We start from the raw sequence: 16,023 nt of genomic DNA on the forward strand, positions 1-16,023 counted from the left end.
CAGCTTTAATCAGGGATCAGAGGTTATTAAAATCAAAGTCTGGCTCAAAAGCATAAGGTTGGATCTCTTCAGCTAACATGTGATATAAATGCACCAGAAACCATGTCCAAATCAATCAACGTCTTCCTTCATACTGCTCAGCAATCCTAGCAATTTCTAAAGAAAGATATTTCTGGAAGATCTATTTATGGACCTAGTCCATGCATTTGTTACTTCAAGGCTGGACTATTGTAATTCTTTACTATCAGGAAGTCCACAAACTGTAGTTAAAAGCCTTCAGCTGATCCAAAATGCTGCAGCCAGAGTTCTGATGAAAATGAAAAAAAGAGATCATATCTCTCCTATCCTGGCTTCTCTTCATTGGCTTCCTGTTAAATCCAGAATAGAATTTAAAATCCTCCTTCTCACATATAAAGCCTTAAATGGCCAAGCTCCATCTGATATCAGAGATCTGATTGTTCCTTATGTTCCTAACAGAGCACTTCGCTCTCAATCTGCAGGTTTACTAGTGGTTCCTAGAATTTCTAAAAGTAGAATGGGAGGCAGATCTTTTAGTTATCAGGCTCCTCTCCTGTGGAACCAACTACCAGTTTTAGTCCGTGAGGCAGACACCCTGTCTACTTTTAAGGCTAGGCTTAAAACTTTCCTTTTTGATAAAGCTTATAGTTAGAGTGGCTCAGGTTATCCTGAGCTATCTCTATAGTCATGCTGCTGTAGGCTTAGACTGCCGGAGGACATAGGGACTCGCATTTAATCATTCTGCTTCATTTGGTCTCTATTCTCCCATTATGCATAACTTGTTAGTTCAATCTCTAACGTTCTGCTCTCTCTGCTTTTTCTCATAGTAGTTTCATCTTGTCTGTTCCTGTTTGGCTGTGACTCCATCCTGGAAGAAACATCAGCTTTGCTGCTGCCATCAACACCCTTGTTTATAACCTGTTTTTCATGGTAGTCCTGTTTCTCTGACTGTGACTTACAGGATGTGCTCTCTTTAATCCTTTGACATGTAAGCTTGCTCGGAGCTGGTCTGCCCAGCTGTGTGTTTCCTGAACGGGGCCGCCTGTGGTGCCGGTTTACAATTACCTTTGTATCTCTGCTTCTTTTTGTGTCTCTGCTTCTGTCTCCTTGAACCCCAGTCGGCCTCAGCAGATGGCCGCTCACACTGAGCTTGGTTCTGCTGGAGGTTTCTTCCTGTTAAAATGTAGTTTTTCCTCTCCACAGTCGCTACAAGCATGCTGCGTGTGAGGGATTGCTGAAGAATCAATGAGGTGATGCAATCAGCTTGTTTTCCTGCTTGTCAAAACTAATCTGTCAAAACCCACCTCACCCACAGGCCAAACCTAAAAAAAAAGAAAAATATTTTTTTTTAAAGGTTAGACATTTAGTCATTTTCTGTATCTTGAAGATTTAAACAGTCAAAATACTGTAAGAGGAGATCCCATGTAGTATGACATAAATTCTTGGAGCCTCTGATAAAGAACCTCAATTTTTCAACTTTAGGATGGTTGAATGCCTCAAACAGCCATCAGACATGTAAAAGATTGCACAGATGGGATTGGAAGCAACAACAGAACCAATTGCTTAGTTGATGTGCTGAAAACAATATTTAAAAAAAGCAAATTTATTAGATTGCTTCATGTCTTGTTATGTCATCAACATACAGAGGTCGAATTAAAACAATGAATACAATATTGTTACCCTGCTGTATTTTCTTATTTTTACTTTATTTTAAAATAAATGCAATAGTCTACTGGATGAGATCTTTCAAATGAATGTAAATTACCAAAAACTGTCCTAGGTATGAAAATATGACTAAATTTGCTGTTTTTTTGCAAATTCACGTGTGTTTTTATGTAAAGCCATTTAAGAAATATGGGATCATGATTAAGTTTTGGCCTGTCTTCACATGGAGTCAATCATTTTATAATTAGTAAAATATTCAGTTTTAATTAAAATCATTTATAACCTATCAGAATCAGACATACTTTAATAATCCAAGAAGGAAATTACAGATGAGCAATATATTATCACTTCAGTGAAAAAAAAAAAAAAAAAAAAACCTTAAATGCATATAAATGTCTAAGAAACTATAGTATATTCTTACATAATGTTTGAAACAGCCTCTGTCTAATGGTCTGTTTGACAATCTACAAGGTTATCAGTCCTGCTACTGTGTGTCTTGATGTTGATCTAGACTAGAATTTGCCTGTTGTCTCTGGGTCAGGCTGCAGCCCCATCAGACTGGCTCAGATACTGTAAGCTTGTGTGAAAATTTAATCAGTGAATAATTAAATGAATAAAAACTCTGCTCATATATATAGATATATGTCACTTGATCTTTATTTATATCATTCTTTATCACAGACAAGGGGAATTTCTAAAGCCAAGAAACCATGCACCACAAGAAAAGACACTTTGAAAGGTGGTGTTTAAGAAATAACAGTTAATAATAATGAGATACATGAAAAGCATAAAAAATTCCTTGGAAAAAAAGCTACTATCAGAAACTCCAGGTTGGGAAAATTCTAGATAGCTTGTTCTGTTTGTAATACTCAGGACTTGACCATTTTCACGAAATCTAGAGAAAAGTGAATCATGAAATCAACAACTTAAGTTTCCTTTAAATTTTGCAAAACGTGACGCCAGGCCACACTTTTTTCTTTCAAATCTTGCTACCATATTTGCTGAAACATGCATCTATAAAGAATCATGTTGAATTAACCTAATCCAGGGTGGGAAACTAAGAACAATAAATAATATAACTATTGTCAAAATTTAACAAACTGTGTTAAACCTGTCTTACACACCTAATATCTTAAGTTTCTTTGCAAATGCAGACATTTTATTTGAAACACATTCTTCACATGTAGATGCATAGTTATGAGAATTTCAGTAAAAACTTAAAACGCAAAGCTCAATGGGTTTGTAAAGAATAGTTCATAGGTTTAACAATATTTACAAGAATGAAAATAAATAGTACTATATTTTACTCAAGCTGTTGTAATTACTCTAAAACAGTCAATGTACTTTGACACTAAATATTTAATGCTGTGGAGTTTACTGTGTAGCTGAAAATACACATTACATAAACATTAGATACTGATTTAATGTTTTCTACTTGTCCTCAGCAAACAGTCTATATGTGTTCTTTATAAGAAAAAGTATAACAGTGTAGCAAGTAAATAGGTTGACTGTAACAGGGTTCGGATGAATGATAACAGAACAGTTGAATGATAAGAGTTAGAATTGAATTTAATTCTTTGAACAAATAAGAGGGAATGAAACAAACAACTGGATATGTAATATTTAAAATAGGGTTCAAATAATATCATAGATTAGACTGATCTGTTTGATGAATTTAAATGTCATACAATAGAATCAGACCAATCACAGGCAAAAATAATTGTATGAGAGACCTCCCTCTTCATGTGATGAAAAGGTAAAAGTTAACTGGTTTATTTGTAGGTTAACAAAAACAGAGTGAGAGGTTATACAGCAGGGTAAACTCAGTTGAACCTCAGCGGACTGGTGAACCGGAACCGGAAACTCTGAAGGGGAGATCACAATGATCAGTTCAAGGCCCGTAGGAAATATGACTTGTAATATGCAGGAATGGGACTCACATTTGAGGGGCTCTTGGTTTTCCTTAGGATCCAGTTTGTGGAGTTTTGTCCAGATATGAATGAACTTGTTGGAGGGCGGACAGGCAGACTAGCGTTGGGTCCAGAGGAGCAATGGAGCGGACTGTCACCGGGTTTTTCTGAAGCAGACTTGAACGGATCTGGTAGAGGTTTCCCCTTGCTCAGTGGGACTCAAATAATTCCTTCCAGGCGGGGTAGAAGGTCCAGGCTTATCCAGTGGATCAGGAAGGCATCCTACAGGAGAACAAAGATAAAGGCAAAGCTTAGGCTCAGAGAGAGACAAAGCAATAATTAGACTCAGTTAATCTCAGTTTGGCTAGAGTACCTAATATTGGCAAACACTCTGGCGTCGAGGTATTGACAGCCCGCTGCTCAGTGGTTAGTGGTGCAAAGGGAGAACAAAAGAAAACACAAAAACAACCAACACAAACTGGAATCCTAATAGAAAACAGGATAGGAAAGAGAAGAAGAAAGAAATATCACTTGCAGCTTTCACAGCACACTTATTTCAACCAACGAGCCAGAGCTCTTATAACCAACACAGATTAAAGTCAGCATTAATTTAAATCGCTGACCACCTGTCACTCGCCCAGCGCAGCACCTCATTAATGAAGTATCAGCCTCCTCAATCAGCTGATTGGTCCATGCGTGAGCTGACCGCCCCTACGGCCAAAAGTTTCAGAACTTTCCTGAGAATATTTTGTGTTCTTTGTGAAAAAGGAAAAGGGGATGGTTTTAGACGGTTCATCCATTTGATTTGGGCTCCATTGTGGCAATATATCCCAACACATTTTTTTGTTGTTTTTGTTTGTATTTTTTGTCTTTTTTGTTTGTTTACTAACAACTTACGCTTCATAAAAAAAGAAGATATTATAATATTGTCAGTTACACTGTGGAAGGACAATATTTGTGTCAGACAAAATGAACTATTGACTTTGTTTGGAGAGACATTGGACACTTTCTTCCTTGAGCCACAGGAAGGATTGCATTGCAGAGGGGACAGAGACTGATTTTACACCTGGACTTCATCAGGAGGAATGGTGTGCAGCTGCTGATATACTAAGGAGAATGACAGGATGCCCTCTGTCTCACACAGGAAGGCACAGAACAGGCCATTGGCAATGATGGGGTGATGGAGTGTCATCCATTAGGACCCGGATGCAAAGCATAAATGAACTGACGAGATTTACTATACACAATGGGGTGGGGTATTCTTAAACTATTGAAGTGACTGATTACTTATAGATGTTTGACTATATCACTATATCTTTACTATATATAACATCACTGCTTTTTTTTTTGAATAAACAGTCTGGTCAGTTTGAGTTAGTATAGTTGCTTTATCTAGTAGTAGTTGCTTTTTCTCATAGTAGCTTCATCTGGTCTGTTCCTGTTTGGCTGTGACTCCATCCTGGAGAGAAATATCAGCTGTGCTGCTGCCATCAACACCTTTGTTTATAGATGTTGGAGCTTGGCCTGTTTTCCAGTGTAGTCCTGTTTCTCTGACTGTGACTGGCTGGATGTGCTCTCTTCATCCTCTGACATGGGAGATGGCTCGGAGCTCGTCTGCCTGGCTGTGTGTTTCCTGGACGGGCCGCCCTTTTTGCAGCTGCTTTTGTGTCTCTGCTTCTGTCTCTTTGAACCCCAGTGGGCCTCAGCAGATGGCCGCTCACACTGAGTCTGGTTCTGCTGGAGATTTCTTCCTGTTAAAAGGGAGTTTTTCCTCTCCACTGTCGCTACAAGCATGCTTAGTGTGAGGGATTGCATTCGACTCAATGAGTCGATGCAATCAACTGGTTTTCCTTAGATAGAAAACTTTGAATCAATCTGACTGGATGATCTGGTTGAACTGTAAAGTGTCTTGAGATGACATGTGTTTTGAATTGGCGCTATATAAATAAACTGAATTCAGTTGAATATAATTAATGTGGTTGACAACCTGAAACCACATTTTCACATTGCTTGAAAATGGTGATGAGAGACAATCATCTAAAAGTTCAAAGGTCAGAAATAATAAAGTAGAGATAACAAACTGAAATTTAGGAGAAATGAGAACAACTTTTAGGGGAATGTTTGAAAGAAAGGATGACATCTTTCAATATAAACAATATTTATGATGACTTAATGAGTAAACTGTGCTTCTGGCACATCAATATCATGGCCCAGAATCTAAAACTTCGCCATTTTTAACTGCAAGCTGATTCAAATTGATAGGGATGGTTAACCACACATAAGTAATAATAATGAGAACACATGAATTTACTTCAGCTGTAATCAATAAAACATCTGGCCTAGTAAACTAGCCCCACACAAAATAATTTTTGCCTGTGATTGGTCTAGCCTCGTTCAATGCCCCAGGCCCCAGAAATGGCAGGCCAATCACAACGGGGAGATGTGTTTTGAATTTTTGGATGCAAAGTGGGCGGGGTTTTGAGGGAAAAGCTGTGCAACGCTGGAGAAAGCACAACAAGGAAGATAGCAACAACTATTGAACAGTTCTCGTTTGACTCAGCTTTGGAATCAGTTCCGGAAGGATTAGACTTGGGGTTTAGGTTGAAACGTGAGCAGGAAGATGCTCTACGCTCATTCATTTTTAAGAAGGACGTATTTGCCGTTTTACTGACGGGCTGTTTGTTTACACTCCCCCACCAGCTTTCTGTCGCGCTTCCTATGTCACAGTCAGTTGCGCTAATTGGTCAGAGCGTTGGCCAATAGGCACAGACATGGTTTGAAAAACAACGGGTTGTTCTTTTCAATAAGCCAATAAGTTCCAGCCTAAATTACACATTTAATCTCACATTTAGTCATTAGGCCATTTCTATAGCACCAAAAAGGAGGACAATTATGCGGCATATCAAAAAATGAATAAATAAATAAAAAGGTGTACATAAGAATCGGGTAAAGTCACATTTATAGTACAATTCTTAATAGTTTAAAGAGGATGCTTGTGTGGCTGAATAGAACAAAATATTAAAGAGATGTAAAAAAGAATTGGTTCCCAGCATTTGTATTTATTTAATACATTGTGGTGTTTAAAAAGTGACCACTGAGATGAATCTTTAAAGTGCAGAATACCACAAAGCATAAGATGTGTGGACTTAAATAAAAAAAATAAATAAATATATTTTTAACAAGAAACATTCATAATAAAATAGCCTAATATATTTGTTAAACAACAAAAGGAGATTGTAGAAAACATACATTCAACTGCTCTAAAAGTATAGCTTTGTTTTTAAGAGTCTCAGTCTTTTAGGAACCTATGTTAAGTGTCTGTGTGTGCAGCAGACCTGTCTGTATGATCATCCCTTTAGCTATGGGCCAATCACTAAAATCCACTTTCACATCACAGTCTACACTTTCGTAGGACTAGTGATGTTTTATAGTATAGTCCACCTTGCAGCTCTGCACAAGTTATTTTAGCATCCAGGGGCGACAAAACTTAATGTAAAAGCAAACATTGAAGAGTTTGCTGCTGCACGTTTATTACTTTTATGTTAATCCGTACTCGCACGCCGTTCAATTGCAGCTTTTCCTCCACTGCTTACGCCCACATCGCATCGACAAAGTGGCAAAAACCATGGAATGAATCTCCACTACCTTTGGTCATAAATTCTCGTTTTTTTTCTCCATTCTGGGTTAAACGACGTCCTGGTTTTTACAGGACGCTAACTTTAATACCTAGCATCAGTAATTCTGATCCTTGTTTACTTATGTAACCAATGACAACAGATCTTTATCTGACACGCCATCACTCTTAGCCAATCATCTGTTAGATCAGACAGTGATGCATTTTTGATGAGTGGATATTGTGCTGCAGCCCAGCAAAAAATAAATAAATAAAATAAATCTGCTCTACGAGCCTAGTGCCTCATAAAGGAGGACAAATACAATGAACAGTGCAGACTGTCCGGCCTAAAGCCGGACATCTGGCCACCCTAATGATAGCTTAATAAGATAAAAACATATCCTGCATTTTTGGATCTGGTCAGGGTTCCAGATATGCAGACTATCATAAACAGAATATATTCTGGTTGTGAAAATGTTAAAACAGTCTTTTCTACATTGGAGCGCCTTTCATGGAGAAAATGTTCAATGGACACTGGCTGCACACTTTAGATAGAGATGGAGTCGACAGTTTAAGGAACTCTAAACTATCATGCTTTGGGAATGCACAAACAAGTCAGGGTACAATCTTGTGCTCTGAAGCGATGAACATTTAAACATGACATTTCACTTGAAGGGAGGATCCCCTTCATTACTGTTTCCAAGGAAAGGCAGTCTCGCCCTGTTCCATAAAGCAAAGCCAAAGCCAAAAAAGGTGTTTTTTTATTGATAATTCATGTATTTTTCTATATTTCCTTTATTAGGATATATAACTTGAAGTTACTGTTTTTATGAGTTTTAATATAGAGAAAAACAAACGCTTGTCAGGTGGGGCATCCTTAGTTGGCTAACCTCTGTACCTCAGGACCTCCTAAAAAATGTCAGGTACTAGCCTTATTTTAAATGTGTTTGTGTTTTAAACTGCACGGACACACAATATTTTTGTGGTTTACTTTATGGTAAATCTTTGAGGCGAGCCTGTTGGGCCTGGGGTTCGCCGGGTTCAGTGTTTGACCCTGAAGCATTTTTGCTATGTTGTTGGATCTAAAGTGAGAGGATTTTTATACATTTGAAGGAAGAAAACTTGCTCATAGTGGATTTTTTCTTTCTCACGTACATGTAGAAGAAAATGTATTACCTGTATGCATAACAGTTATAAGTCTGAGAAGGTCTATGCAAGCCTTTACAAAATAACTGTGAAGTAGGGGAGTTGTTGGCTGGAAAGCCCAACCGTTTCTGCAGGCAGAAAAAAAAGAAACTTTTTTTTCCCCTGTCTGCTTGCAGACACGAAAAAGGTCTTCCTGAAACAGAGACGCACAACTTCCTGCTAAGTTTAGGTTTGTGCTTTTCCTGTCAGTCCCTTAAGGAAAAAAGAAAAAAGGTTAGCCGAAGGGATGCAGCACATTGAAGGTTTGTGCTTTTCCAGTTCGCTCCTTAAGAAGGAACAAAAAAAGGTGAGAAATATGGTTGATTCTGGATAATTTTAGGTTTGTGCTTTTCGAGTTTTTGCTCCCTTAAGGAAAAATGAAAAAAAGTGTGCCGAAGGGGAATATTGAGTTGAGAAGGGGCTCTACGCTTTTTGTAAAAGATCCCTTAAAAACCCACCTATTCCCAGGATTGAGCAATTGTCTGTGTATTTTATGTGAGTTGGTTGACTGGCCAGTGTTTATGTTTTTTTGTGTAATCACAGCTAGCAGGGGGACTTGTTGGCTGATTGAGTGAGGGCTCTGGAGGTGCTTTAAAGACCTGTTCAGTTTGATTGAGTTACGGTCAACTAAAACAGAAAATCCAGACGTGCAAGGGGCACTGAAGAACAATTGGGTATGTAAAACTAATTTTAATGTCTAAAAGTAACAAAAAAACCTCTGCTCTCTAAAACTGTGCACACCCAGTTTAACAAGGATCCTAAAATTTGATTGAGAAGCACTGAAGTGTTGAGACCAGACATAGGGAAGAAATTATGCTTCTTCTGTTTAAATTGAGTAAATTCCACTTTTAAGATCAATCAAAATTGATTTTGATAGGTTAAAAAAACTTTAGGTAGCAAATGACTTTCGGTTTGAAATTAACTGAAATTGTTTTCTGATATGACATTGATATGAGTAATATGATGATGACCCATGTTTAACTATATAATAAAAAAGACTGGGGTTTTTGATAAACAGTCTGGTCAGGTTGAGTTAGCATATAATTAAGGGGGGGGGGTAACATGAAACTGCATGGTTGCTTGAAAATGGTGATGAGGGACAATCATTTAAAGGTTCAAAGGTCAGAAATAATAAAGTAGAGATAATAAAATATTTTTGGGTGAATATGCTGATGAAGGTTCTCAGTCATCCAGGTCATTGTCATTCCGTAAAAATTCAAAGAATATCCACTGGACTTGGTTTTCAAGATTTGAAGACGTTTCGCCACCTCTCCAGGAAGCTTTCTCAATCCAGACATTTGAATTGAGAAAGCTTCCTGGAGAGGTGGCGAAACGTCTTCAAATCTTGAAAACCAAGTCCAGTGGATATTTTTTGAATTTTTTGGGTGAATGTTTGAAAGAAAGGATTTCATCTTTCAATGTAAGCAATATTGGTAATAACTGCGACGTCATGATCTTGGCGTAGATACCTGGTCTGATTACTTATTTCACACACCTTCTTAGCTTCTCCCAGCTCTCATTATCACTGCTGCAGCTGCTTTAGTCTCTATTTAAAGCTGAAGTCTGTAAGTTTTTAAAAATCACTTTTTTGTCATATTGGCTAAAACTGTCCCTATGCCCAGACAGCAGTACATGTGATATGTAACCTGTGAAAAAAACTGCTTCTATTTGTCCCGCCTACTGCCTGTATTTCAATCTGGAAAGAATAATTTGGGACGAGTCAAAACAACCAATCACAGCCAGAGGAGCGTCTGATGGAGTGTCAATCACAATCCCCCCCCCCCTTAACCTGCCGCAGCGCCCGGCTACCGCAGTCAGGAGGACGCGCGTGGAAGTCATGGCGGAGCGACAGCCACCAGTGAAAGAGAAACTGCCCTTACTGCCCCTGCCGACAACTACTTACACGGCAAACTTCGGTATAACCAGCATCTTATATCTAGCTGCTTGGAGGTCAGTGTTATCGCTCTTACCGGTTCACACTCCATGCCGCGTACGCTGCTTGGACGCTTGTGGTCGCATGCGGTAGCCGCGCAGGTGCTGTGAGAGGGGTGGGGCTTGGAGGTGGGGCATGAGTGAAGCAGAGAGGGTGGGGGAGTGGCGCGAAACCTGTTTTTCTTCAAATTTTCAGTCGAAGTCTGCTCTCTTCTCAATGTTACAGACTGCAGCTTTAACTAGAATTCAGACCAGTCATTGGTGCCAAATTATTTGAGAATGTTGGGATCTGGAGGTCTGTCCACCTTTCTCCAGCAGAGGGCATTCTAGGTATCCTGGGGCTGAAGGTGACCACCACACCTGCGGCTCATGAGCTCATCAGGGAACCAGCATTTAAGGAGGGGCAGAGCTACAATCCGACGCCAGAGTGTTTGCCAGTTATGCTTAGCGAACCTCAAGTGTAAAACCAAGCTGTCTGTTCTCTGGAGAACCCTGGAAATCCAACTCAGTCTGAACCCTGCCTGCCCGCTCTCAGCAAGAGCTGAGAGAGAAGCTCTGAACCTGCTCAGTAAGATTATCTGCTCTGCCCTGCCTTTGCCTAGCCCTCTGCCTGCCTTCAGTCTCTGGACCCTCCTGGTTCCCCCCTTCTACCGCTCTGCTCATCTCTGATCAGGTATAGACCTGTAAACACCCAACCAGCAAATTCACTGAAAGACTGCTAACTAATCTGTACCTCTCTGCAGTGAAAACCAGTCGTGACCAGACCCGGACCCAGTTTATCCCAGAACCAGTGTACTTTATTTGTGATCATTGCTTCAATAAACTTGTGAACTTTTTCCCAGCCTCTGAGTGTTCTGCATGTGGGTTAGATTCCTGAAAGCCAACATGACAGAGAAGTATTCTAGCGTACCTGTATACTGATTACCTGATACTGGCTTGTTCTGCCTTCTGTTCAAAATCCATCCATTTTCTAGCACGCTTATCCCGAGTGGGGTCGCGAGGGGTGTTGGTGCCTATATTCAGCAGTCAATGGGCGAGAGGCGGGGCACACCATGGACAGTACATCGCAGTTCTGTTCAAAAGATAAAAGGTTATTAACAAAAATCATTCAGCTCAAAGTCAAACATATTTCAGTTTAACACTCTCAACTACAACTAGTGAATTTCAACTAAACTAAACTAAACTACTTTGTACAAAGAGGAAGAGGAACATGGTTGAAAAACATATTACAGTTTAAGAACAGTTTGGAACCAAAGTTTATCTGGAAGAATTTGGGATATGATCAAATTAGCTTTTCATTAATTTAAAGAAACTGGAATGTTTCCAAACTGGAATGTTTCCAAACTGGAATGTTTCACAATGGCATGAGGTGAATAAAACATTATTTGGCCAAATATTTTTTTATTAAATGATTTGCTCAATCAGGAACTAATAACCTTTAGTTAAAGGATTCTTTACCCCCTTTGAAATAGCTAGCAGCGAATAGACATCAGTATTCCGCTAAATGACTCTTGGTCATACTTGGTAATGGAAAATAGTAATGGGGATATGAGGATCACATGAACACTAATGTTATATCAGTGTTTAAACTCTTAGTGAAATAAAGCTTGTCCAAGCTTCAGCAACAACTCAACACATATTCCTGTAGCATAGCGTAATATGCAGTCCATTCTGTTAACTTTGTCTTTACTCATCAGTAAACACATGTTGTTTGATCTGTCCCTAATCATGCCAGACCTGCAAACCTTTTTTTTCCATGTATTGGAGGGCTTGAGTTTCATCCAGTTGCAGCTCAGTAGTCAGGGCAGCAACAACCAGGGGTTCTTTGTCTCAGTCTCACACAGCCGGGGTCTACTTTGTCTCAGTCGTTCATCAAGACAGGGTAGGCCTTCTCGTCCAGTCTGACTCTATAAGTTCTGAAACTCAAGAGAAATGTGTTGCAAAAGCTCTTTCTTGAAGTAGTTTGGTTGTGAAAGATTACCAGAATGACCCATCCTTGATTCTGGAGATTTGGGTCCCCTTGGGCCTTGGTTCTCCACCATAGTGGAGGTCCGGGTCGAAGCCCAGCTTCATGGGCAAGGGAGAGGAGGCAAAGAGAGGGAGAATCTGGTTTTCCCTTTGGTTTTGTCTGTTCTCACAGAGAGGGGGCTGGTTGGTCCCACCTCTGTGACTTGCCTGTCCCTTAATTTCCCTGATCCAAATTTCAAGGCAAGAAAACCTCTTCTTTTTGTAACTTTGTATCGTCCACCAGGTCCTTACTCTGAATTTTTAGATGAGTTTTCAGAGTTCCTTTCTGATTTGGTATTAAATACTGACAGGGTCATCATAGTGGGAGATTTTAACATCCATGCTGACATTGAAGGCGATAGCTTAAGAGCAGCCTTTAATGCTATCTTAGACACTATTGGCTTTGTTCAAAATGTGAATAGTCCCACGCATTCTCATCTTCATACTTTGGATCTTGTGCTGACATACGGCATAGAATGTGAAGAAATAACAGTATTTCCTCACAACCCTGTCCTCTCTGACCACTTTCTAATAACCTTCAGGATTACTTTAACAGAGTTCTCCTCCCCCAAAAGAAGGTTCAATTTTAGTAGATCTTTATCAGATAGTGCAGTTATAAATTTTAAAGAATCTGCTTCACTTTCTCTCTGCTCTGTGTCACTGAGCAGTGCTGCAGAGTGCAAAAGCTTAGCTTATTCCCCTTCACAGGTTGATGATTTTGTTGAGGGGGTTGCTAGTTCTCTGCGTATTGCCTTAGACAACGCAGCTCCTTTGAAAATGAAAACCGTTAAAAATAGAAAGCTTGCTCCTTGGTTTAATGCAGAGCTGCGTACTTTGAAGCAAAATGCTAGGAAACTGGAGAGAAAATATCGCTCCACAGGCCTGCGAGAGTCCTTCCTAGTCTGGAAAAATGGTTTACTGCTGTATAAGAGGACCCTTTGTAAAGCAAGAGCAGCATACTTCTCCTCATTAATAGAGGAGAATAAGAATAATCCTAGATTTCTTTTTAATACAGTTGCCAAACTCACCCAGAGCCATAGCTCTGTTGAACCGTCCATTCCACCTGCTCTTAGCAGCAATGATTTTATGGGATTCTTTATAAATAAGATTGATCTTATTAAAAAATAAGATCATAAGCACTCCTCTATCCGCGATTGTACCTGAGGTAGTCATGGAATCTGAACCGGGTTTAGACTGCTTTGATCCAGTTGAACTCTCTGAATTAGCAAAATTATTGTCTTCATCTAAGCCTTCAACTTGTATGTTAGATCCAGTTCCAACCAGGTTATTTAAGGAGGTATTCCCTTTGATCTCCTCCTCCATTTTAGATGTGATTAATCTATCTCTGTTACAGGGATATGTACCTAAAGCTTTTAAGATTGCTGTAATTAAACCTCTGCTTAAGAAACCGTCTCTTGACCCAGATGACTTGGTCAATTATAGACCTATATCCAATCTTCCTTTCTTATCCAAAATTCTTGAGAAAGTAGTTGCCAAACAAGTTTGCGATCACTTCCACCATAATGAACTTTTTGAAGAGTTTCAGTCTGGCTTTAGAGCTCATCATAGCACTGAAACAGCTCTGGTGAAAGTCACTAATGATATTCTCATGGCCTCAGATAATGGACTTGTATCTGTGCTCGTCCTGTTGGATCTTAGTGCTGCATTTGATACAGTTGACCATAATACTCTTTTAGAAAGACTTGAATATTTTGTTGGAATTAAAGGAACAGCACTAGACTGGTTTAAATCTTATCTATCTGATCGAATTCAGTTTGTTCATGTTAATGATAGATCTTCAACACGCTCAAAGGTTACCTGTGGAGTACCACAGGGATCAGTGCTAGGACCAATTCTCTTTACTTTATACATGCTCCCAATTGGTAGAATTATTAGACAGCATGGGATTAATTTCCACTGTTATGCTGATGATACCCAGCTATATCTGTCTATAAATCCAGATGAAGCTAACCCATTACATAGATTACAGGCATGTCTTGAAGACATAAAAACCTGGATGACTCTTAATTTTCTGCTTCTGAATGCAGACAAAACAGAAGTTATAGTCTTTGGACCAGAGTCTCTGAAAAAGAAACTGATTAGCCAGTCACTTCATTTGGATGGGATTAAACTGATTTCAGATAATAAAGTAAAAAAAAAAAAATCTTGGTGTTATTTTTGATCAGGACCTGTCATTTAAATCCCATATCAAAGAGGTTTCTAGAATTTCCTTCTTTCATCTGAGGAACATTGCAAAAATTAGAAATATCCTGTCCAGGGGGGATGCTGAGAAACTAGTCCATGCATTTGTTACTTCAAGGCTGGACTATTGTAATTCTTTACTATCAGGAAGTCCACAAACTGTAGTTAAAAGCCTTCAGCTGATCCAAAATGCTGCAGCCAGAGTTCTAATGAAAATGAAAAAGAGAGATCATATCTCTCCTATCCTGGCTTCTCTTCATTGGCTTCCTGTTAAATCCAGAATAGAATTTAAAATCCTCCTTCTCACATATAAAGCCTTAAATGGCCAAGCTCCATCTTATATCAGAGATCTGATTGTTCCTTATGTTCCTAACAGAGCACTTCGCTCTCAATCTGCAGGTTTACTAGTGGTTCCTAGAATTTCTAAAAGTAGAATGGGAGGCAGATCTTTTAGTTATCAGGCTCCTCTCCTGTGGAACCAACTACCAGTTTTAGTCCGTGAGGCAGACACCCTGTCTACTTTTAAGGCTAGGCTTAAAACTTTCATTTTTGATAAAGCTTATAGTTAGGGTGGCTCAGGTTATCCTGAGCTATCTCTATAGTTATGCTGCTATAGGCTTAGACTTTTGGAGGACATAGGGACCCCCATTTCATCATTCTGCTTCATTCTCTCTCTGTTCTCCTATTCTGCAGAATCTGTTAGTTCAATCTCTAACCTTCTGCTCTCTCTGCTTTTCCTCAGAGTAGCTTTGCCTCGTCTGTTCCTGTTTGGCTGTGACGTCATCCTGGAAAAAAACATCAGCTGTGCTGCTTCTATCAACACCCTTGTTAATAGATGTTGGAGATCGGCCTGTTTTCCAGTGTGGTCCTGTTTCTCTGACCGTGACTGAGTGGATGTGCTCTCTTCGTCCTCTGGCATGGGAGCTGCCTTGGAGCTCGTCTGCCTGGCTGTGTGTTTCCTGGACGGGGCCGCCTTTTACAGCTGCTTTTTGTATCTCTGCTTCTGTCTCCTTGAACCCCAGTCGGCCTCGGCAGATGGCCGCTCACACTGAGCCTGGTTCTGCTGGAGGTTTCTTCCTGTTAAAAGGGAGTTTTTCCTCTCCACTGTCGCTACAAGCATGCTTAGTGTGGGGGATTGTATTTGAGTCAATGAGTCAATGCAATCAACTGGTTTTCCTTAGATAGAAAACTTTGTATCAATTTGACTGTATGATCTGGTTGAACTGTAAAGGGCCTTGAGATGACATGTGTTGTGAATTTGGCGCTATATAAATAAACTGAATTGAATTGAATTGGAGGCCTTGGCTGAAACGGGGGGGGCTGCAGAAGTCCCCCAGCTGTTATTCACCAAAGCTGCGTGTTCTTCTCCGGTCATCCTGTCAAGATGAAATATGGGCACTGGTTCCCAATGTCCAAAAACCATGATCATGGCATATGGCTCAATAAATCCCCCCTTTTGATCTGGAAATAAAAGATGCAGTTCTTTGTTTT

The 16,023-nt window shown here is 39.7% G+C and overlaps 1 long non-coding RNA gene across 1 annotated transcript; it reads right to left on the bottom strand.

Annotated features, from left to right (window-relative positions):
- Positions 1-3,440: 3,440 nt before the first annotated feature.
- LOC119792900 lies at positions 3,441-11,396 on the bottom strand. The gene is made up of 3 exons (XR_005282039.1): positions 11,249-11,396; positions 3,624-3,875; positions 3,441-3,548 (listed from the first exon to the last, which is right to left on the bottom strand). It is a non-coding gene; the product is annotated as an uncharacterized LOC119792900 (long non-coding RNA).
- Positions 11,397-16,023: the final 4,627 nt, after the last annotated feature.

This window comes from Cyprinodon tularosa, unplaced genomic scaffold (genome assembly GCF_016077235.1).
Source record: "Cyprinodon tularosa strain WSP-4 unplaced genomic scaffold, ASM1607723v1 ctg433, whole genome shotgun sequence".
Lineage (NCBI taxonomy): Eukaryota > Metazoa > Chordata > Actinopteri > Cyprinodontiformes > Cyprinodontidae > Cyprinodon > Cyprinodon tularosa.